Raw genomic sequence first — 24,035 nt, forward strand, 5'->3', positions numbered from 1 at the left:
AACAGGATTTTTTTTTTGAAGCTGAAATTTCACTTTGTCAAAAATAAAAATGAACTGTCTTGTTTCTATTGCCTCTGCCAAACACACTTCCCACCCAGCCTGAGTCTGTATAGAAGGCATCACAAGCCCCACCCAACTCCCCAGACAGCTTTCAAATTGGAAGTGTCTGGTTTCTGGATGTTCTGCATCTTCCTGTCTCTCCACTGGCCCCTTCCTCCCAGAGTTTCAAAACATATTGCCAGGCTCTGAATGCCTGTAGGGCTCTTTCCTGGGGCGAGTGGGAGGAAGGAGGGCATACATACACATCTCAGAGCAGTTTACAGACCAGAGGCCTCTAAGATAGGGACTCCTGCCTGTCTCCTTACCAGGTCACATCTTTTTTTTTTTTTTAATTTAATTTTTTTTATTGTAATTAGTAAAAGGGTTACATGATATTTGCCAGATAGAAGGTGCATTAATTCACGTACATTGATACCCTTTCACTTGTCTTGGTACCCATTTCCCTCCCCCCTGCCCACACCCCACACCAGGTCACATCTTACCAGTACTGTTTCTTTGTTCTCAGGCCTGTGAGCTAATTGGCCAGTGAGGACATTCTCATCTGGTTGCAATTGATTTTTGCAAGAGAGAGGTGGATGTCACACCGCTGAGTTGTATTTAGTGGGGTCCTGCTTACCTCTGATTTAGAGAAAAAGGCCAGGTGCTAGACATTGCTGTAAGCTATAAAGTATAACTTATGGATGGTAGGATACTTGCTTCCAAGTTCATTTCATCTTGGTCACAGATGGAAGTGTGCTCAGGTATCATGTCTGAGAACAACTTCCCATAAATAGCATGCCAACCCTGCAAAGGCAGGTCTCGTCTCCAGACGGAAAGTGAAGCCGAGCCTCTTTTTGGCCAGTCACTACTGCCACTCCATAGGCTTAACTCCTCAAAGTGAAGACAAAAACTAGACCTGTTAATCTACCAAGGAGTTCAAGATTGCCAGAAAATTCCCTATCACAGGAGGCGCTTACTTGCTCCTTTCGGGTAATTTTAGATCTTCACTACCCAATCTCAAGACATAAACTAGATCTGATAATCTACCGAGGACTTCAAGATTGCTAGAAAATTCCCTATCACAGGAGGGGCTTACCCGCTCCAATTGGGGTAGTTTTAGATCTTCACTACCCAACCTGTGCATTGTGGGTTCTAGAGAAAAGCTTGATCTCCTCAAGTGTGGACGGAGAAAAAGAGCCACTTCAGCCAGTTCTGTTCCTGTGATTACTAACAAACCAGCAGAAGAGATATGCTAGCTCACCTATGAGACAAGCCCTGAACTTCCATGTTACCAAGAAAGCCAGGGAATGGTTGGGGGGTGGAGGGGTCGGAGGGAAAGGATAGCTATGCCTGGCTCTAGACTGAGAGAACTCCAAGAGAGTCTCCAATGAAGACAAAAAGGAGTTTTAATACAGTTCTATGAAGCTACAAATTCATGTGCTTGTCATATTTCTGTCATTCATGCTTTAGACAAAGATAGTACACAGTAGATGTTGAATAAATATTTGTTAAATGTGTACGCGGTTGTGTTTTTTTGTTTTGTTTTGTTTTATTTTTTACTTTTGCTAAAGATCATAGAGTTCTTTTTCTCTCTTAGTGGTACTGAAGTTTGAACTCAGGACTTTGTACTTGTTAGGCCTCCAGCCCAGTTTGCTTTCATTATTTTGAGGGATAGCCCTACTTGTGATCCTACTTGTGCTTCCTGTAGACCTGGACACTTTTAATGGGCAAGAGGGGTCTGGATCTTTTTTTTTTTTGTCAGTCATGGAGCTTGAACCCAGGGCCTGAACACTGTCCTTGGGCTTTCCTCAAGGCTAGAGCTCTACCACTTGAACCACAGTACTACTGTTGGCTTTTTCTGTTTGTGGTACCAAGGAATCGAACCCCAGTCTTCATGCATGCTAGGCAAGCACTCTACCACTAGGACAAACTCCAGGCCCATTGGGGTCTGGATCTTTTTTAAGACTCTCCTGATCTCCATCTCTTAAGTAGCTGGGATTGTAAACAGAAGCCACTGAGCCCAGCTAGATTTATTTTCTTTCTTTCTTTTTTGATAACAGCTTTTTAAAGATATATTTCACATATCATAAAAGCCATATTTAAAAATCATTTGAAAGTCATTTTAGTATATTTTTAGAGATGAGCAAATATAATAACTATCTAATTATAGACTTTTTATCATCCCCCATGGAAAAAACTGCACCCATTACTCTCCATTCTCCCAATCCTTGGCAACTGCTGACCTGCTTTCTGTTTGTAGATTTTTGACCACTGCATTCAATGGTTTTGTGTGACTCTGTTTAACACACAAAGCAAAATTTTCTCTGAGTCCATGCTCTTCAGAAAACATTCCTATGTTTTCCTGGTTCTAGCTTAATCCAGTCTCATCCTTTATATCATTTAAAAGAACAGATGGCTTAAGCCTTCTCCGGGCCAAGGCTGTGTCTCTGTATTGCCAAACATGTTGATGAGCACTGAAATCCAGCCCAGAATCACAATAGAAGCAAATGTGAAATTCCGAGACATGCCAGAGTGATTCAGTCATTTCTCTACACACTCCAGCACCGTTTAGCTGTGGCATGGCATGGGTGACCCATTCTCGTGCAATGACTCTTAGCAGAAATGGAATTCAGGCATGCAAGTCAGTTACAGGGGGCCACACTTGGTCCATGAACTGAGGCTGCCATGGAATTCACATGAGAAAGCACAAAGTACTGTTTTAGGATGAAGCCCAAATTTGAGGCCCAGGGGGTGAGATGGTACTTGAAATAAAGTATCCTTGCCTGAAGATCTTAACCTAAGGTTAGAGGTTGTTCAGGAACTAGAGGAGGTAGAAGGGTCAGCTAAGCGTTGAACATGAGAACTTAGAGAGGCTAAACAAGGTAAACACTAGGAATCTATCTAAGCACTGCTGCCATCTCCATCAGAAATGTTAGCCCAGTTCAGCAGGTTTGGTCTGAGTGATTTTTAAAGCTCTCACAGGATCTTTGATACTGAGAACTGAGAATCATTGGCAGACAGCACCTGGATGAGATCACCTTCTTTTAAGAACTTAGCTTCTGGGGCTGGGAGTTTGGCCTAGTGGTTAAAGTGCTTGCCTAGCATGCATGAAGACCCGGGTTCGATTCCTCAGTACCACATACATAGAAAAAAAGCCGGAAGTGGTGCTGAGGCTCAAGTGGTAGAGCTCTAGCCTTGAGAAAGTCCAAGGACAGTGTTCAGGCCCTGAGCTCAAGGCCAGGACTGGCAAAAACAAACAAACAAAAAAAAGAACTTAGCTTCTTTACAAAATGAAAATTGTTGGGGAAAATTCTCCAGTTCTCAGAGCACCATGACAGATTCCTTTGGAAAGAAGGCCCTGTTGTCTGTCTCTAGTGCTTCTTCAACCTGTGGCTTTCCAGATAAGATGGTGAACTTCTTGCAGGGAGAGTTTGTGCCTTTTTCATTCTGTACCTGTGGTGCCTAAAACTGTGAGGCATACCCTCACTGCTCAGTTAGGCCTTATTGGCTGAAGGAATAAAGCTTTAGCTATTGCCAAAATTTTCCACAGAACTTGATGGCCAAAAGAGTACCCTTCCTCCAAAAACCAACTGTGTTGACAAGAGCAATTATGATAAAATGTAAATGAGTACTTTGAAATATGTTGTTCTTCTCAAGGAAAAATGCTACTGCACATACAAGGGGGAAAGGTGTGAGCTGAATAAAGATTTTTTTAAAAAAAACCCACAAAACATTTGAGTAAGACATGGAACTAATACAGAGATAGCCAACAGCTAACATGAAGGTTAGCTCTCTCTCCCATGCCTGTGTAGGACACTGTAAATCAAGTCAGCCCACTCTTTCCCATCAAATCCCACTTAACATTAGACTCCCTGTCAATACTATTTCATGTGGCTGTTATGAAGGCTCCTGAACACAAGGGAACCCATCAGCTATCAAAGAGCTAGAATGTAGGAAGGATAAGGCCTAGAAGGAATGTGAGATGATCCCAGATGAGATGTCACCTGGGAGGAGGCCATGGCCTGCTGGAGATCTACAGGCTGCTGCTCGCTTGCAGAAAAGCTTTAGACTAATTCAAGAAATAGCCATGGGGCAGGATCTGAGATCCAGTCTAGGAAAAGTTCTTCTTTCCAAGAGACTCAAAGAGCTTAGACAACCAAAGCCTGCAAGTCAATTGATCTGGTAAAACCAGTTACATCAAAGCCTGAGTGTGGAGGAGCAATTAATAGTATTAATTCACCAACTCAGGGGATAATTGAATTCACCAAGAAACCTACCTCAGCTATGAGCATCTATACTCCAAGGTGCCTTGCTTATGAAGAAAACACTGGCATACACTGGTGTGATGGTACCAGCTGCATCTGCTCTGGTAGAAGAATGGCAGATGGGCAGGGAAAGAGCCTTACGTGCTCCAGAAGTGAAGGGGTCCTCTCTGAATTGCAGAAAAACAGAAAGAAAAAAAATTAGTCACTTAATGCACAAAGGTAGTCTCATAAGATTATATCATTTAGGGATATTACAGTTAACTTGCTTTGCATGTATACCTTTAATGTTTACACAATGACAAAAATGGAATGATGCATTTCTCAGGATGTATCCCATCGTTAAGCAAGTCAGGACTGCATCTCAAGTACAGACTTTTGTCTGGACTTTCCATGAGCTTGAAATGCTTGCACTTGTCTGCACAGGACCACTCTGAAGAACATGAATTTCAGTTTCCTTTTAGTTGAAGGAAATGGAAGCTGGACAGGTTACATGACAAGTTCTCTCACATTATGAGAGCTAGGATTAAAAGAGATTCTTCTTGTTCAAGACTCTGACTTGGGCAAGCTGGAAGGCTGCTGATTCCTGCAAAGCCCCAAGAAGTGTGTGGGAACTACTATATGCCTACTTCTCGTGTCATAGGGGCACTTTTTTCTGAGAAGCTGGAAGTATTTTCTTGCCTCCTATGAAGACTCACATTTTTTATGTTGATAAAATTGCTCTAATAATGCATAATTCAACTGTATGGAGGGGATGCATGCTGAACTGGCTCACACCTGTAACCCCAGCACTCAGGAGGCTGAGGCAGGATGATAATAAATTTGTGGCCATCTGGACTGCATAAAAAGATTCTGTCTCAAGAAAATTTCATAGGGAGAAGCAGTGTATGGTGACCCCGCCATTTTCAGAGGTAATGGGGCACAGGAAAAGCCTAGGTCTAGAGTAATGGAAGGCTTCAATTTAAGAATGTAGCAGTTGTGAGGCTTTAACTCCAAGCTTATATCAATTGAGGCTAATGTTATTTCTTAAGAGTTGTCTGAGCATTAACAGTGTATATAAGTAACAACACGTAAAACAGAATCAGTAATACTAAATCCATCCATCCTAGAAAAAGATGGAAATTGGTGGCTTTGTTCTTATAAATAAGCAAGTGAGGAGAAGTCAGTGTAGAAATCATTCTGGACTCAGGTTTCCTGTGTCCAGGTGAAGGCCTCTCCTGTATTTCTCTCCTACCTCAGGCCTGGGGAGGGGATAAGAGTTGGAGGAGAAACTCAGAAGGTGGAGTGGGGCATCTGGCCCAGACTTCTAAAAAGACACAGGCAGGTATGCCTTGTCCTCAGGGTCGCCTTTGGGTTTGTTTCAAATAAAACACTATATGGCAAGAACTGCAGTCATTTTGTTGGATGGTGACAATGGCGCGGAAGTCTGGGGGCCAATGGAAATTAAATGGGGACTGGGAGGAAACCATATCACACTGGCAACCCCCTGTCACCGAGGAATATTCCAAAAGGGCAGCTGCCTGATGGAGTCCCTTTCCAGCTCAGAAAGCACAAGCTGATCTTGGAGTTCATTCCCAGCCTCCTCCCCTTTCTCAGGAGCGCTGGGCACTCCCTCAGCTGGGCTCAGCCTCTGGCAGCTCTCTCAGCCAAGTCCTACAGCTTGCCAGGAGGTCAGATCCAAAACACAATTGTAACAGCAATAGCAAAGGCTGAGCAAACAGCCCCAAAATGATGATGACAAGCTGCAGCAGGGAGCAGGCAGGCTGTCTGGGAATGTCCCAGAATGATAAGTCATGGGGAGGCCCATGTGTTCCAGACCTGGAGCCTACCTGGGGTGCAAAAGACACTGTTTACCTCTCCTACCCCCAGCTCAATTTTGAAAAAGGGCACCTATTACATCAACGTGATGGTTGTTAAGATCAGAGTGAATAGAAGTGTGAAGGCAGGGCCAGGAAACCCTGGAGAAGAGCATCAAGGGCTGGCATATTAAGCAAATAAATCCTCCTTCAGCAATCTGCAAAGCACCCGCCCTCCGTGGGCCTACAGAACAGGGAGGGACTCAAAACCCAGCAGAGCGAAAGGATCATAACCAAAGCTTGTTCTTATTCATTCTACCAAGTCCAGGGTGACCTTGAATTAGAGAGAAGCTTTTCATTCGAAGAATAAATTCCTATTGACTACCTGCTGGGTGCCAAAGTCTGTGTTAGGAATAAAATGTCCTTGACCTTAAAGAGTTCAGAGATTACAGAGGAAGAGAGACAGTTAAACAGTCAGTTACAGAGTAGATCTGAGGGCCTGAGGGTGCTCTTGCTAGTGGACAGATAGCATGCAGAGTGAGAATATAATGAGGGCACCTGGCCCAGTGGTTGAAGATAATGAAAGGCTTCCTTGAGTGAGTACTTCCTAAAATAAGACCTTGAGTTAGAAAGCTAGGGTAACTAGGGAGAATGGGAGAAGATTATCAGAAAATAACTGAAAGAGATTTAGTGTGGCTTGAGAGAAATGTCAACTTGGCTTTTCTCCATTTACTTAAAAGATAGTTATTCAATGATAATGTAATTATCTGTCTATCTATTTTCCAGATAGACCTATTTATTCCCACCTTGTTCCAAAAGGGATATAAGATGACTTAGAGATGTGCACAGCCTAGCTAGAAGTCAGTAGGGCACATCTGGAACTATGGGAATAGAGTTGTGGAACGGAGATCAAGAAAGGCTCATTAGTCCCTAGTACTTGCTAGACAGGACCAGAGAAGAGCCTAAAGATGTATTTTTAAAAAAAGGTCTAGTTTTCAGCCAGGCACCTTGCTATTCAGGAGGCTGAGATCTGAGAATCATAGTTCAAAGCCAGACTGGGCAGGAAAGTCCATGAGACTTTTATCTCCAATTAACTACCAAAGAAACAGATGCAGCAGAGCTATGGCTCAAATGGTATGGCAACAGCCTTGAGCAAAAATGCTAAGAGATAGAACTCAGGCACTGAGTTCAAAGCCCTCTACCAGAGTGTGTGAGTATTGTATGTGTACATGTGCACACACACACACACACACGCACACACACACACACACACACTCACTCACTCTAGTTTTCACTATAAGCTGCCTGAGATGTAATGGGGGTAAGAAAGGAATGAATTGGATGCTTATTCTGAACACTCCTCCTTGTCCATTGGTTCTACAAGCCCTATTGCTATTCAAAGCATTTCCTTTTCAACTGAAATGTGGGAATAATCTGACTGCCAAGCTATTATGGGCAAAATGAGGAGGCTGCCTACGTACAAATCTGTATTCCTCTCCTATTACTGAGAGCCAGAGGGCGAGGCCCGTCCCAGCTGGGGTTTCATGCGTACATATTAGCAATGTGGCTTGCTCCATCAAAGAAGGGAAGGTGAAATTTACACACCACCTATTTGCCTGAACCCAGAGTCACAGCTTGATGTACTGATATTTTATTATGCTGCTTCTAGATTATTTATTTAATAACATTTCATTAAATTTTAAAGAACACAAGTGGTTTTACAAATAAAACATGAGATGCCAGAGTGCAAAAATGAATGGTTAAATTCAACAAATATTTTTAAGTTTCTAAAGGAACTTAAGTATGATGTCTGTGTGTTTATGTATACACTATTTATTTTTATAAGTAAAAATCCTTCTAGTCAGGTTGAGACCTGTGAATACAGAGGCATGGTGCTGCCTAGCAAACTGAGCTCTACCCTAAGTTGTCCAAGTACCACAATCTTCCATTCCCATGCACAGTGAGTGGCTAGACTTTAGCATCTCATGCTAAGTATTCAGGGCACAGACCGCAAACTCTTCTGTGTTTTCAATAGGGATGGCAGGAGGCTGTGAAACACACTCAAGGCCTCCCAGCTCTATTGACGGGTTTGGAAACAGGAAGGCCCTGGCTGTGATATTCATCCACATTAAATGACCAGCATTTTATCCAGAGCCTGCAACATGAGTTAATTGTGCTTGCAGGCCTTTGACGCTGGGAACACTGAAGAAAGGCTGTGTGTAATTAGGAGCTGGCCTCATAAAAAGGGCTTTGCTCACACCACATGCCCAGTTTTTGTCCTCCAAGGAGGGTGCTAATCTGAGAAAGGGTGAGTCCCAAGGGAGACACGTTTATAAAGAACTTTGAGGATGTATGGCTATCTTGTTACAATCACCTTGAGGTGGAGAGAAGTTCCGGTTAGAATTTAGGCCAGGGCACTTGCCAGTGAGAGAATCCAATAGAACTCGGCTATTGATAATTGTGTAGAGTGAGCTACAGACTTTTAGGATGGGAGACTGAGATGTGTTTTTCTAACAAATTCTTCCTGGTAGAGTGAGAATTGTTTCCAGAAGTTTTCCTTAATTCCTGTGTTCTTTAGATTACAAACTGTTGTTGTTGTTTAGACAGGGCTTCTATATAGGTGAGGCTGGCCTCTACCATTTGAGTTCTGGAATTACAAGCATGAACGATCATATCCAGCTTAATTTATACATTGTTGAATATCCAAATACGTTACCAAAACGAAGAACCCAATAATCTCATCAAACTAACAAGCTATTTTTTTGCCCTTTTTCAGTCCCAGTTGTGATTTCCAATAGTGCCAACTTGATTATCAACTCAGTAGTTCAATTCTGTCCCAGCCAAGATGACAGTTTTCACAACCACAAGTGTGGTTGTGCAAAGCTCCAAATGCTCCAAGTGTGTTGTGATTTAACCATGAGCAAACTCAAGACGTCAGCATTTACAGGGAACCTGAAAGGTAGCCCAGCTGGCTCAGCATTCTTGTCCAGCAGTAATCTCATCTCTAGTTAAAATACTCATTGTTTGATAAGAGTCTCTGTAGCCACTGGCCATGACTATTCACCATGAGGGTCTCCACCCCTCACCCCAGTGGTTTTCCTTCCTGGTGCAGTCCTCTCCATAAAGATCCTAACTACTTGGCTATACATCTTTTTCCTCTCATGACCTCTTGAAGGCAGGAGTTCTGTCTTACTCATCTTTGTATCTCCATGGCCCCGACAAGAGCTGGGGGAAAAAAGAAGGGGGCAATTTTTCTAACTTTCCTCTTGAGTGCTAATTCATCTCACTTTATCAGTGAAATGTATCTACTTAACCATTCCATAATTCAATCCACATTTCTCCAACTGGTCTGCAAAAATATCATGGAAAGGTATCTGTCAAACAGCCTCCTGAAACCCAAATATACTCCCCTGAACTTTGGGTTTAATACTTCAATTAAAATGGAGATGAACTTCATTTGTGATGATTTCTTTTCAGGGAATTTATGTTATCTAATTAATTATCTCTCTTTGTTTACATTTTAAAAAGCTGTTTGATAACACCACCCCCACACCTTAGAAATTTGCTGAGACAAAGGCAAAGACTATAGGTCTGTAGTTTCCAGAACCCACCTCTAAAACTTGGGGTAAGAATTTTCTCCTCTGATTTATTGCTATTCATTCGTTGGTAATTTGTCCAAAAACTTACAGGTAATTCACTAACCACATGTTTAAATTAATTTGGTTTTCCAGAAAACAACGTATCTCTACTTAGAGACTTGAGTGCATTTCAAATGGCTATCTGTTCTTAATAACCTTCATTAAGGCTTCATGCATCTCTCAAGGGACTTTTGTCCTCCACAAAGGAAACTAAAACTCAACTCATTCCTGCTTTTTGGGAGAGTGTTAGTTAAATGTGGTTTGTAGTGATAGCCGGGAATAAAGGGCTAAAACATTCTTGAGAGGTATTGCCAAAGGTACATTCACTACAAAGTTAATGAATCCTAATCTCCATGTTCCTTCATTAGGTTTGCATTATTTTTGTAGAAATTATTTTTCCAAGGCCAGCCATAGTGGCTCACATCCATAATTTTAGTAACTGGAGAGGAAGAGATCCAGAAGATCACAGTTTGAAGCCAACCTATGAAAAAGCAAAGCCTCATCTCAACCAGTATAATCTGGGTGAAGTGGTGCTGTACTAGCTATACAGGAAGCAAAAGATGCAGGGTCAGGTCGTTCCGTGTACACCTGGACACAAACACAAGATCCCATTGGAAAAATAGCTAAGCCAAAAAGGAATAGAGGATGGTTCAAGTGATAGAGCCACCTGCCTACCAAGTGTACAGTGTAGAGTGCAGAGTTCAAACTCTAGTACTTCTCTACCCAACCCCTAAGTCAAATCCCCCTGTAATGTAGATTTCCATCTTGGTCTTATGAAATTTCATCTATTATACTTCTACTAGTAATGGGCATCATCAGCCTTCCAAAGCACCAAATAAAGACTTAAAGGTTTTTGTGGACTAACCAGAAGGCATGAAAAACTCCATGCTGATACCAATGTTTCACTAAGGCTAAGAAATGGACTTAACCTCCTTTCCTATTCTTTTTCCTTTCTTTCCACAATCAGAGGAGGATAATCCTTAGTTTAGTCTTAGTTGACAGTTGCCCAATGCAGGCTCTTTAGAAGTGTATCACACCTTGCCAAAATTTGGTAAATAAAAAGGTTTTTTGACATTATATATATGAGTGTGAATGTAGAGAATTGAACTGGCAAAATGAACATTTACACTTTAAAGTAAATAATTTAATTAACAAGCCCAGAATAAAGAACATAAGATTGAATTTGGTAGAAGTGACTTTTGAACATGAGCCAGGAAGCAACAGAAGTCTGAGCTCATCCCTTAATCCTTGTGAGTCTTAGTTTCCTCATCTGGAAAATAGAGATGATAACACCTCCTCACAAAGATGTTGCAAAAATCAAAACACACAGATACTGTAAATTCTGTGAGTAATTTATAGATGTGTGGTATTATTATTACCCTTAAGTCATTAAAAAGTCAACTCAAAAATTTCTACATATGCAGGCTGTCATACATATGACTGTTGTGCAGGATATAAGTAAAAAAAAAATCACGTAAATTTCCAGCTTCAAAAGCAAGCTTCTCTAATCCAGACCAAAGTTTTTCCATTCCATACAAAGGAAACATCAATAATATTGGGAGATTTATTAGGAACCCATAGTCATCAGACTTATCCAACCTTGTCCTAAGAGAAATTTTCATAGTTCCTTATTTACTATTTACTTTTTTTTTTTTTCCGGCACTGGGGTTTGAACTGAGGGCCTTGCACTCTCATTTGGCTTTTTTACTCAAGGCTGGGGGTTCTACCACTTGGACCACACCTCCTGTTCAGGCTTTTTGTTGGTTAACTGGAAATAAGAGTTCAGGGAGAATAAGAGAAAGTCCTAGGCAGATAGGTACAGAGAGTATCTCCTAGTGAAGACAACACCCTTGGTGACTCTGGAACAGACCCACAGTGACCCCTCCTCTTGGGCCAGGTGAACAGCGATCCAACCAGACACCAGAACAACCAAGACTCAATCAAGAAGAGATATAAAAGGGAGAACCCATAAGCACTGAAAGAGGACCACTGGTTTCTGGGTCTCTTTTTCACGCTCTTGTGTTTGAAAAGTCTGTGCTTGGCCCCAGAAGCAGGTAAACAGGATCTCAAATGATCTGAGTTAACTCTACCAGCTAAGTATCCTCATTGGGGTCTCATACCAACTTACCAGTAGCCAAGAGGCTGAACACATCTTCTGTGGTATTTCGGTCTCACTTTGAAGTAAACTTCACCTTGGCTCCCACTTTTTCTGCCTCATAATTACTTATTTGGAAAAGAGTTGCATGGACTTGGCTGTCCATACTGCCTTTGAACCTCAATTCTTAGGTTTCAGCCTCCTGAGCAGCCGTTAGTGATCACAAGTATGAGCCACTAGTGCCTGTCCAACCAGTTCCTCCTTTATGGATCTCCGAAGACAAGGATATTAGAGGCTTCCAGAAGACTTGAGAAGTCTTCAAGCCCCGTAAATATTTCCAAGCATCTACTTTCCTGGATTAATCTGTGAATCTAGCTCACTTTAACTGCTATTTAACACATAGATTCTTCTCCTTACAATCTGTTGGTTTACAAGGAAGGCCTCATTTCACTAAGTCCCCGCAGAGTGAAGTTTCTAGGCTCAATAGAGACAACTACATTCATTATCACCAGCCCTGACTTTCCATTCAGAAAGGAATCCTGTTTCAGCTCATTATCTTTTAGAGTTCCGGCTTCATCAGTCTCCATTAGGAAGTACCTTGCCTTTCTGCCAAGAGGCACTGAAGGTGAGTGGCCCAGTTCCCTACTACAAGTACTGGCATGGCAGCCCACTGCCTCTTTCTCTCCAAGCACTTGCTGGCTCATTCAAAGGATGATTTATTTATTTACACTCAGTATAGTATAGTATGCTCTTCCTTTTTTTTGTCAGTCATGGGACTTGGACTCTGACCTGGGTGCTGTCCCTAAGCTCTTCAGCTCAAGGCTATCAACTTACCCCTTGAGCCACAGGGCCACTTCCGGTTTTCTGGTGGTTAATTGGAGATCAGAGTCTCACAGACTTTAGTGCCTGGGCTGGCTTTGATCCTCAGATCTCAGTCTCTTGAGTAACTAGGATTACAGGTGTGAGTCACTGTGCCTAGCTAGTATGCTCCTTCTGAAACTCCTCTCTTCCTTTCATTCATGCACATAATTTTTCATTCCTGATATGGAGGAGTAACTCACCAAGTCTCTCTTCACTTCAAATAAAATTCTGGACCCCTAATGATCCTGACTGGTGAGCATCAATTGCCTATTGTAAGCCTATAGCTTTGAAAGAAAAGACGAAAATAAAGGAATCCCCTGGTTTCAATTGTAGACAGAAGAAGGAAGAGTAAGGAAGAAAAATAAAAATATGGGGATAGGGCCAGTGGATAGGGAATCTGAAATCAGTGTGATGGACACAGATAGCAGGCCCATGGGCCTGAGACCTGTAGTTAATTTAGTCTTTACTTTCATGTAAAAATCAAGAAGATAGAACTAAAATATGCTTATGTTTGTGACCACTAGGACTTTCTCCTGAATATACTCTTGCCATTTTACCCCTTCTCTGAGCTGAATTTTCTAAAACAAATTTGAGGACGAAAACAAACAAATACACACACACACACACACACACACACACACACACACACACACACACACAAAACCCAGATGCTATTTAGCATAAAGCTCTGCTAGGAGACACCCTCATGCATGTGAGCAGCAGAAAGATTTGTTTGCCTCTGGATCCAAGAGTGCCTCTTCAGGCTTTGCCTGATGTCTCTATCCTTTCCTTTCCTACCCTCCTCCCCCACTGACATTTCCTGAAATGCTTCCCAATTAATCACTTTCATGTGACTCCTTATCTCAGAGGCTGCCGATGGAGATGCTAACCCAAGACATCTTAGGAGGCTACAGAAAGTGGTGATGGTGGTGATAGTGGTGGTGGGTGTTCCAGTCTTCCGTATGAGGGAAAGTGGGTGGGGGAAGAAGGGGACAGGAGGGAGAAAGTCTTGACATAGGGACTGAAAGGAGACTTGATAGGAAAAGTGAAGAAATACAGATATTCTAGATCCTATGTTTTCTGGGGTTGCAAATGTGTTTGTGGGTGTGCATGCACATTCAAATATACTTACATAGGGATTTGTGTCTTTCTCTTTCATTTTTGGGTAAAAATATTAGATTATATGCCTTTCAGATATTGATATGTGAAGAGTTATATGTAATTTCATCTTACAATATATTTTTGCTACACTTTTCTTTGGTGAAGACAAAATAGCTCTAATAGCAAGTAAGGTAAGAACAGCTTAAGAAAATGGCAGTATATGGGCTTCTAGTAAAGTAAAGAAGAAGGGGTATGAGTGGAGAGATACCTCCATTTTGTATTCACAGTTGATCCTCCTGCTCTGAGCTGTATGGGCCAACCAAATTCTAGCATTTGGAAGGGTTGAAGGCACAGTATTATATTGCTATTCATGCATTTAACAGAAATTTATGTCTCTGGTTGGTATAAATACTCCTTCCCTAGAGGTCTTAGGAAATGGAAAGGTTACATCCCAGGCTGGGAATCCACGAGTTGATTAGATTCCTTCTGTCTGACAAGGAGCCTCAATCTGAACTAAATGGTCCTCTACTTCCTTGTTATTTCCAGAGGACCAGCAAAGGAATTTGTCAGATCTCCTGAGGAGTCCCAGAGGAGGAACAAGAGCAAGATCTGATAGCTCTTCTTCAGCTGCTATTGTGGGTTGAACTGTGTCTCCCACAAGATGTTGAAGTCCTAAGCTCTGGTCTAGCAAATGTAAGTTTATTTGGAAATAGGATCTTCACAGATGATCAAGTTAAGATAAGGTTACTAAAGTGGAACTGAATCCATTATAAGTAATGTCTCGATAAAAAGTAAATTTTAGGGGCCGGGTGTGTGGCCTAGTGGTATAGCGTTTGCCTAGCATGCACCAAGCCTTGGGTTTGATTCCTTGATACCACCTACACAGAAAAAGCCAGAAGTGGTTCTATGACTCAAGTGGTAGAGCATTAACCTTGAGAAAGCCCAGGACAGTGCTCAGGCTCTGAATTCAAGCCCTAGGATTGACATATATATATATACTTTTGTTGTTTGTGGGGCTTGAACGCTGGGTCTGGGCACTGTACCTGAGCTCTTTAGCTCAAGGATACCACCCTACCCCTTGAGCAACAGTGCCACTTCTGATTTTCTACTGGTTAATTGAAGATAAGAATCTCGTGGATTTTTAGTGCTTGGGCTGGTTTTGAACAGCAATCCTCAGATCTCAGCCTCCTGAGTAGCTAGGATTACAGGCATGAGCCACCACACCCATCAAAAAAAAAGTAAATTTTAAACATAGAGACAGACAGATACAGAAGAAGACAATATAAAGACAAGGAAAAAATATCTATACATCAAGAGATCTACAACTAACCCTCCCTTAGTCATAAGGAGGAAACAATCCTACCCATACCGCCATTACACATTTCTACCTCTAGAACCGAGACAATGCATTTCCATTGTCAGGCCACCAAGGAAATAGCATTTTGTTACAGCATTTCTAGGAAATTAATACAGGTTCCCACAGATAAGTAGTCCCAACTCCAAGCTCTTGCTAAGAGGGCAGGATAGTTTGCAACTACACCCCTCACAAACTCTGTCAAAGAGATGGAGGAAGAAGGAAGGAAAAAGTTCCTAGCTAAGGACAAATAGCCCACATGCTGGCCAGCAAGCAGAACTAGTGCAGCCTGGTTAAGAGAGATGACTTGGGACCATCACTTTCTTTCTCAGCTAACAAAAAGCTGTAGTGGGTGACAGGTGTTACTGTCTATCCTGACACCCACTGCCATTTTAGGCTGTAAACAAAATGGATTAGCAGAGAATACTGAGAAAGAGGGAGATTAGGGGAGAAAGTGTGTGTGTGTGTGTGTGTGTGTGTGTGTGTGAGAGAGAGAGAAAGAGAGAGAGAGAGAGAGAAAGAGAGAGAGAGAGAGAGAGAGAAAGAGAGAGAGAGAGAGAGAGAGAGAGAGAGAGAGAGAGAGAGAGAGAGAGAGAGAGAGAGAGAGAAGGGCAGACAGAGACATAAAGGGACAGAAACAATAAATATCTGGACCTTCATGGGTCACATTTCTCTGGGCTCCTACATACACATAACTTTCACTAGCCTCCTCCCACCCCCTTCTTTCCTTTGGTGATTTGTTCATTTTCTTGTACCTAAAATGACCTGAGTATGATAGCTTAAAAGAGAAGCAGCGGTCCCTGGAGAAGACTGATACCTAATAAAGCAGTGACTTGGTCTAGTTTCCCATGTTTTCTTTTCTTGAGCTGAGAAACAGTGGAGTTGGTGAGTAAAGTATTAAAATTTAAAGAGAAACCTGCTTAATCTAAAAGCCCTAAGATAGTAGGCACAACTGTCTTGGAAAGTATCACTCCCAAACAGACAGAAAGATGAGGGTAAGGTGAGCATTCACCATGATGGTGGGGCTGGTGCTTGGAAAAGCACTGGGCCTAGTCCCGAGGGGTCTGGCAGAGAAGCCTAAACAATTTGACCTTTTCTCTAAGAAGGGGAATGACCAGAACTGACATGCATAGAAAAATAAAGACATTTTCTGGGTGTGGTGGTACATGCCTGTAATCCTAGGTACTCAGGAGGCTGAGATCTGAGGATTACAATTCAAAGCCAGCCTGGGCACTAAAGTACATAAGACTCTTCTCTCCAGTTAACTACTACAAAACCTGAAATGACGCTGTGGCTCAGGAGGTAGGGCAGTAGCCTTGTGCTGAAGAGCTCAGAGACAGGGTCCAGGCCCAGAGTTCAAGCCCCACGACTGACAAACAAAACAAAACAAAGCAAGAAAACAGTGAAGACATCAGCAGGGTGTGGAGTGGATTAGAGGTATATAGTCTAGGGGGAGGAAAAAGATAAAAAATCTGTTCTAGAAGCCAAGCTCAAGATGATGGCTGGTCTTGGATGAAAATAGGCCCTGGAGAAGGAAGAAGGAGAAAAAGATAAGTGAGTCATTTGATGGGGTAACACTGACAGTGAGAGAACTTGGCAAATGTAGAACTTCCCTTGTGAGGGGGCAAGGGTGGGGAAAGGTTGGAGGGAACAGGCTGACAAAGGCGAGTCCTCGGGGTTGGGGACCAAGGCAACTACATTCCTAACGCTTATCAGTCCAATAACCAGTTCCTGACATTTAAGAAGCAAGACCCAGTGTGGCCCCATCTCTGCTCCCCGAGAGCACCAAACCATTTCAGGCTGCTGCTTGCTTGAGGCCTCACTCCAGAGCTCAGTGTTTATACACTCAAGAGGATCCAATCACACATAATCATATATGGGACAAAGGCCCCTGTTATAAGCAACATTAATGAAGACAAATGAACCAGCCAAATGCTGCAGCCTGCATAGCAGCTCCCAGGCAAATGGGGGTGGGGGCTGATCTGCAGGAGGGGGCAGCTGGCTTGGGCTGTCTGATGGAGATGTATAAGAGGCCTCTCACTGACGGCCAACACAATTACAGCCTGGCCAGGCTATAGGGAATTGTAAGAAGGTTCTAAGGGTGCACTTGCACATTCATATGAAAGTGATCTGAAGGGAGATGTTTGTGGACATCAGGTCTGTTTGTGTCAAGCAAATAGGCTCTCAGCATCCTGGGAGTTGCTGATTGGGAAAGGAGTTACTGGAATTTTAATATCAGCTAGTGAGTGGGTAACCAAACATTTAAAAGCATCTTATTGAGTGGCTAGAAGAACTATCATGTGTCTAGGGTTGGTGTGGCTCTTAGTTGAATGACTGTCTCCCATTAAAGACCATGTAGAATCATCTTTCCCATCCATTTCTCTGTGACTGGTAAGAAAACATTCAGTGTTGAGACTTTTTTCTCCAATTTCTCCTGAAGGGACAGAGCCAATAGACAGCAACAACAACAAAACAATTTTAAAAAAAAAAAGCAAATTAAGCACGGAGACATCAAAGAGCATTAGACTGGAGCTGGTGAGGTGGCTGTGCCCTTCCCTGGCTCTGGGTAGTAAGGAGAGAAGTCAGCAGGGCTCGCCCTTGTGAGACTTAGAAGCATTCAGACCTGGCAGCAGGAAGAATCCCACCATTATTTAGGCCATTTGTTCCATGTAACTCAAGATACTTCAGGAAGGACAGCCTCCCCCTCTCTCAATAGGGTAGTAGGCAAAAGGCCCCTGAATAAAACATTCTCTGAAATTTCCTGACACATACTAAACAAGATGATTCTTGGGTCAATATAAGGGGGGGCAGGTTGAACTAATTAATCAGGACAGAGATGGGATCAGCAGACGACAGGGAGACAGTGGAAAGAAAACTTGGCATTCAGTAAAGGGCCTGGGTTCAGACAGTAAAATAACACTAGCTTTCATCCCCTGTGGAAGAAATTCCAGTGGCTCAGTGAAAGCAAGTAAGTTGGGTGATAAATCCACTGTTGCCAGCAATCTTCAGGAATGTTCCCTTAATGACACTCCGATCGATTTTCCATTCCTGAAAGGAAGACAAGGAAGTGGAAGTGATCAGAGAGCATAAATATCTTTTAATAAAGCTCAACTGGCTGGAAGGACTAAAGAAGAAATAAACAGTAATGATTTACACACTTGGGAAAACAAGTTTCCAGCATCAACAGTGACTATGAGTCAATACAATTGGGATGAAAACAGGATGGAACATCATCTTACAGATGGAGCCAAGAGCCACACCCTCTCCGTGGAGGCAGAGGGAAACTCACATGTGTAGCCCTGGGGTTCATCTCTCAGGCTTCAATGTCCTCCTCTCCAAAGACAAAGAGTTGGGCTAGATGGAGTCTGAGGTCCCTTCTGGCCTGCAGATGCTACTGATCATTATTATTCCAGTGCCCCCCAGAAGCAGCCAGGTCAGCACTAATAGAAAGCTGGTAATAATTGTGTTGTAGGAGGTTACAGAACAGGGCCTTGTAAATCAGGGGTAGATCAGGTGGTCCTTACCACCACCACTTCATTTATCATTATCCTCCCAGGATCTAGTCAAATTGCACCACCCTATCTTATACTTGCACAATACTCTGCTGGCCTCTTAGTAGCTCCAAATGTATATGCACCCTGCAAATCTCCTGAAGGGTTGACAGTCACTCACCACTATCATCAGAAAGAACCAGGTACAAATCCCTGCTGTACTGCAAGAGGCAACCTAAAAGATACTGTTGCAGGGCCTGTGAGTTAATGGAAACAGGACGCTCAGACCCTTAGTTTATGTGCTCTTTGATCTGAGTTATTCCTTCTAGTGCTCATTTTGCAATCACTTTGGGTTCTAGGAAGAACAAGATATACCTATCAGCATCATGTGACTGCCCACCAAAAGCCCTTTCTACTTATCATCTTCAAGAAGATAGTCAAAAGCTGCAGATTAGCCAACGGGTTCCCAGAGACAAAGACTGAGATACAGTCAACTTGTGACTTAGGACAGGTTTAATTATACATACCTTTTTTACCTGTGTTCCCTATTCTCCCTATTTAACTTGAAGTCAATGTCTGTACCCCTGAAGAAGGCTGAAGATGTACTGAAGTGCTCTTTTCACACGGCTGCTATGTAGTACATCTGCTGTCCCTCATCCTGTCTATTTGGCCTATGAAGGAGAGTGGCCAGACCTAATATGGCAATCCTGCAGTTCAGGCCTGGGGTTTAAAAAAAAACCTATTTTCTCCTTGGCCGCGTTGCCAATGAGGCTTCAGTCCATGGCGGGCCCCGGGCCGGCCCCAGCCCTGCCGCGGGTGCAGCGCTGCGGGACCAGAGCTTCCTGTGGAACGTCTTCCAGCGGGTTGATAAAGATAGGAGTGGGGTGATATCGGACAACGAGCATCAGCAAGCACTCTCCAATGGTACATGGACCCCGTTTAATCCAGTGACTGTCAGGTCAATCATTTAGGTTGACAGACATATTTAGGCTCTACGACACCGATCAAGATGGCTGGATTCAGGTGTCTTATGAGCAGTATCTCTCCATGGTCTTCAGCACCATGTAACCACACCTTGTGAATATCAGTACAGTATGGGAAGAAAGACTGAAAATGCCAAACTCTTTACCTGGGACGAATCAAGACACAGATGCAGTTGGATTAGTTGCTTTTCCTTCTGTAGATTTTATATAATTGATGGTTGTGACTTAACTGTACATATATGTCTAAGCTGGTTAGCAGTATTGCTGCTATAACAGCAGCTTCAGCGATATGATACAAATCTGGGGTTTGTTGACTGTGCCATGGGGTAAAGTGTAATAATGTTTCAGATATTGTACATGCAAGCAAAAAAAGTATCATGTCCTTTTCTAGACATCTTCAGTTCTGTAATTGAAATGATTTTATTAGAATAGAATTTTAGGATTATATGGAATATTATGAGTAGTAATGGAACTTGCACAGAAACTTTTCATGTGCTTTACTTTTTTAAGGGAGTATTTATTATATTCATTGAAATATACAACATATGCAATAAAGTAATGAATATTACAGAAAAAAAACCTATTTTCAATACTACTAACTAATTGTGTGGTTCTAGGCTTCCATATGATGGAGTAGTAGGCAACCAGTAAGCAAGAATGAGGTGCCACTGTAGGAACTGACATGGAAAGATGTCTTCAATCTGTTACTTAAAAATAGATAGCTGACAATGGCCAAAAGGCAGAAGACACTCCACTATTGATGAAGTATATATACCCTCACAGTAGACCTTGAAAGAAAGGACATTTTGACACGTTACAATGTGGATGAACCTTGAAGATACGGTGTATGAAATACAGTATCACACTGGGTGCCTGTGGCTCACACCTACAAATCCTAGCTAATAAAAATTTTCAGAGCTCCTGAAAAATCAAAGCCAGCCCAGGCAGGCAAATCCGAGACTCTTAACTCCAATTTACCAGTGGGGAAAGTGGGAAGTGGGGAAATGGCTTAAGTTATGGAGCCCTAGCTATGAGTGAGAGCTTGAAGCTGAGCTCACATTACCTGGGACCTTATTAGAAATGCAGATTTTGGAATAAGATCCAGATACACTGAGTCAGATGCTGTGGGGTGGGGCTGAGCTTTGTGTTTTAATTAGCTTCTTCAAGTTCTTCTAATGAATTTTAAGGTTTGAGAATCGCTGCCTCAAAGCACTGTTTCTGAAGTTTCAGGCGTCTTTAGAAATCCCAGTGCCCAGGCTCCACACCATGTCAAGTATTCAGAATGTTCTGGAACCTAGGTTCCTAGGATTTTTGGGGGGGCAAAGGGGGAATTCTCCACTTGGTTCCATGCCTGAGGAGCCAGCCCACTTCTCCCAGAGCCATAGCAGTGGAAAGGGAACATTCTCCTCTCAACTCACCAAGATAGAAGCCAACAAGAACCAGGACATCTCCATTCTCTGAGCCTTCTTGAACTGTTCAAACATGACTTCAAACATTTTCATGCATTGCAGAGGGTTTTTTTTAATAGTTAAAATTTTTATATAAATATGATACTAATCTAATATTTTCCTTATTCATTTTTAATTTTTTATTATAATTAATAGAAGGGTTACATTATATTCACCAGATTGGGGGTGCATTACTTAACAATCATTGCTACCCCATCTCATGTTTTTGTCCCTATTTGCCTCCCCCACCCCCTCCCCTCATCTTGTTTTCCCCCTTCCCTATCCTATTTCAAATAAACATATATACAATATATCAGATAACAAGGCAAGATACTGTAACAATATGAGATAACTAAGGGACAACAAAAGAAATGAGAAATAACACAGTACATTAAGAACAACAGTCACACCTTATATGGCTCTTGTTTCTATATCTTGGAGGTCCTTTCATTTAGCCTCATGCTATATGGCCTCATGTATCTAGGTTTTGCCCTATTGCATTGCAGAGGTCTACATTCAATAAATAAAAGCCCTTAACATGTGTCCTTTTGAAAGAACACACACCAGGCCATGTAATTATCCTATCAACAAGACAGAATACCAGGATTGATTTTTTGAAGTTCATAGACCTGCTACCAAAGTTGAGCACAAGGTTAAAACTGGTCTTTCAGTTATACCAGCTTATCTTTGGAGATAACCTCAAAAATGCGGGGCTTTGTGAGATCTCTGCCGCATTCCTGGGATAGATCCACTGGAACCCCAAGAGAAAAGTCCTAATCTGGTCCTTGGAGAACCTGTGCATCGTCAAGTCTTGGGGAACATTAGAATCTAGATGCCTTGGCTCCCAGGAAGTCTTGGGAGACAGAGAGCCCTAGCTGTTCCCAAACAGTGCCAGCCTCCCACACATGAAGTCTATGTTCCTGACAGTGCTGCCACCCTGGCCTCTGGTTCCCTCTTTGTCCTCAGGCACACAGGAAGTGAAGCAATAATAGTAACAAGACACTCTCCTTTCACCTCATTAATCTTAATTTCTCCAACTTAATACCTGAGTGTCCAGGAAGAGGGACTGGGGAGAGAGTCTTCTTACGCAGCACCTCTAGTGCCGTAGGCTGAGAAAAGCCCCACATCTTCTGTCCTAGAGGTCTGACTGGCTCCATGGGCACTGGGCTTTAGGAAGGAGAAAAAGCAATCTCAGATGGAACAACAGCTCCCGAGTACAGGTACACCAGGGAGAGAGCAGCATGTGCTGTCTCATGTGGGAAGTGGACTCCACGTAGAGACATGCAGATAAAAGCTGAAAGCCTCACAGGTCTTTCAGGAGGCCCATGGTGAGCTCAGAGGTGTCCAAGTACAGCAGGCAGCCTGGGCACCATGGGACAAAGAGGTGGTGGTGGGAGCAGGACAGGGAGGAAATGGCATAGGAGAACAGCTGTCCATATCCTCATTGGCTCTGAGCCAGAGGTCACCCATGGATATAACCCCAAGTCTCTCCTCCTCCCTTTGCCTCTAGGAGCAAGGAAGGTTTCCAGGGAATAAGGGCCACACCCTGGGGAGAGGTGGATTTGGGTTCAAAGTCTAGTGCCAGACCTTACAGTCTCATACCCAGAGAACACACACTATAATCCCACAGTGTCCTCTGCCAGGACAGGGGCTGATTCCTGTCTCATGTCTCCTCACCCTTCTAGGTCAGTAGGCCCTGAGGAAGATTTGATGGGAGGGGAGTCTGGACTGGGGGGGGGGGGGAGATAGCACACGAGCTGCCCAGCCACAGCTCTATGGCACCAGGAGGGTAAACATTTGGAGGGAGGCCAGCTGTCTGGCGCCTCAAGTCTTCTCCATCTCCCCAGCCAAGATTCAGACCTGTATATTCTGGGTTCTTTCTGGCCCCATTTCACCCAGACTTTAAATTACCCAGTCCTGGCAAAGGGTTATTCTGTCCAAAACTTTTCTCTGGAATTACAATGTCAGGTATACATTCTCTGAATCTGATTTCTAAGGCCTAAATGCCAGACAATGTGAACTTGGTAGTCTGGCTGCATATCACTTCCGTCTGCTCATCAGATGAATCTACAACAATGCACAGTGCATACGAGACAGCAAGAAGCCAGGTACATTAGAGATGTCCAGCTGGAGCCAGCTAGTCATGGCATTTTAGAGAAAATAAAGAGTACACAGAGGTCTGAGATAGCTTGGGAATCAGTCCTGAAGTAGTGAATTGTTCCCACTTTGGCTGGACAAATGGTGGTTCAAACCCCACCCATCATTCTCTGAGATGGAAGATCATTTAGGAATGATATTCAGAGCCACACCTTAGACAATTCAGGGACAAGCCTTTGTTAACAGTAGGGACAATAATAATGACACTTGACATTGTTTACTTAGCAAGTGCTGAGTACAGTTCTCATGCTTTATGTGGATTTATATTGGGAATTTGATCTCTGGATCAAGGCAAGGACTACCTTCCCTTTAAAATGGCTCTCAGGCAGCTTCCTGAAGATACTTCCTTTCTCTCTGCTAAGTCATTGAACACAGATGGGTTCTAACACTTCAATTTCAATGTTCATGTTCAAGTACTAGTCAGCTGAGGCCCTGAGCCTACTTTTACATAGAAACTGATCTACAAAGAGTGGCAAGATCAGACCACTGCACTTAGTAAGCCTACTTTCAGGAGAAACATGACAAGAGAAAGCTGTATGACAGTCCAGGAGGCAAGAACAGTGGGTGTGGCCGGGAATGTGGCTTAGTGCTAGAATGCTTCCCTAGAATGCATGAAGCCCTGGGTTCAATTCCTCAGTTCCACATAATCAGAAAAGATCAGAAGTAGTGCTGTGGCTCAAGTGGTAAAAGCAGCTCAGGGACAGTGCCCAGGCTCTGAGGTCAAACCCAGGAGTGGAAACAAACAAACAAAAAGAACAGTCAACCTATTATTATTGTTCCATTAGTGGATGGGCACTACAGGTGGAGTGG

General features: G+C 42.9%; 1 pseudogene; it reads left to right on the forward strand.

Moving 5' to 3' along the window:
* Window positions 1-18,504: 18,504 nt before the first annotated feature.
* Window positions 18,505-19,785, forward strand: LOC150055239 (programmed cell death protein 6 pseudogene; annotated as a pseudogene).
* The last annotated feature ends 4,250 nt before the right edge of the window (window positions 19,786-24,035 follow it).

Source organism: Megascapheus bottae, chromosome 14 (genome assembly GCF_031878675.1).
Source record: "Megascapheus bottae isolate mThoBot1 chromosome 14, mThoBot2.hap1, whole genome shotgun sequence".
Classification (NCBI taxonomy): Eukaryota; Metazoa; Chordata; class Mammalia; order Rodentia; family Geomyidae; genus Megascapheus; species Megascapheus bottae.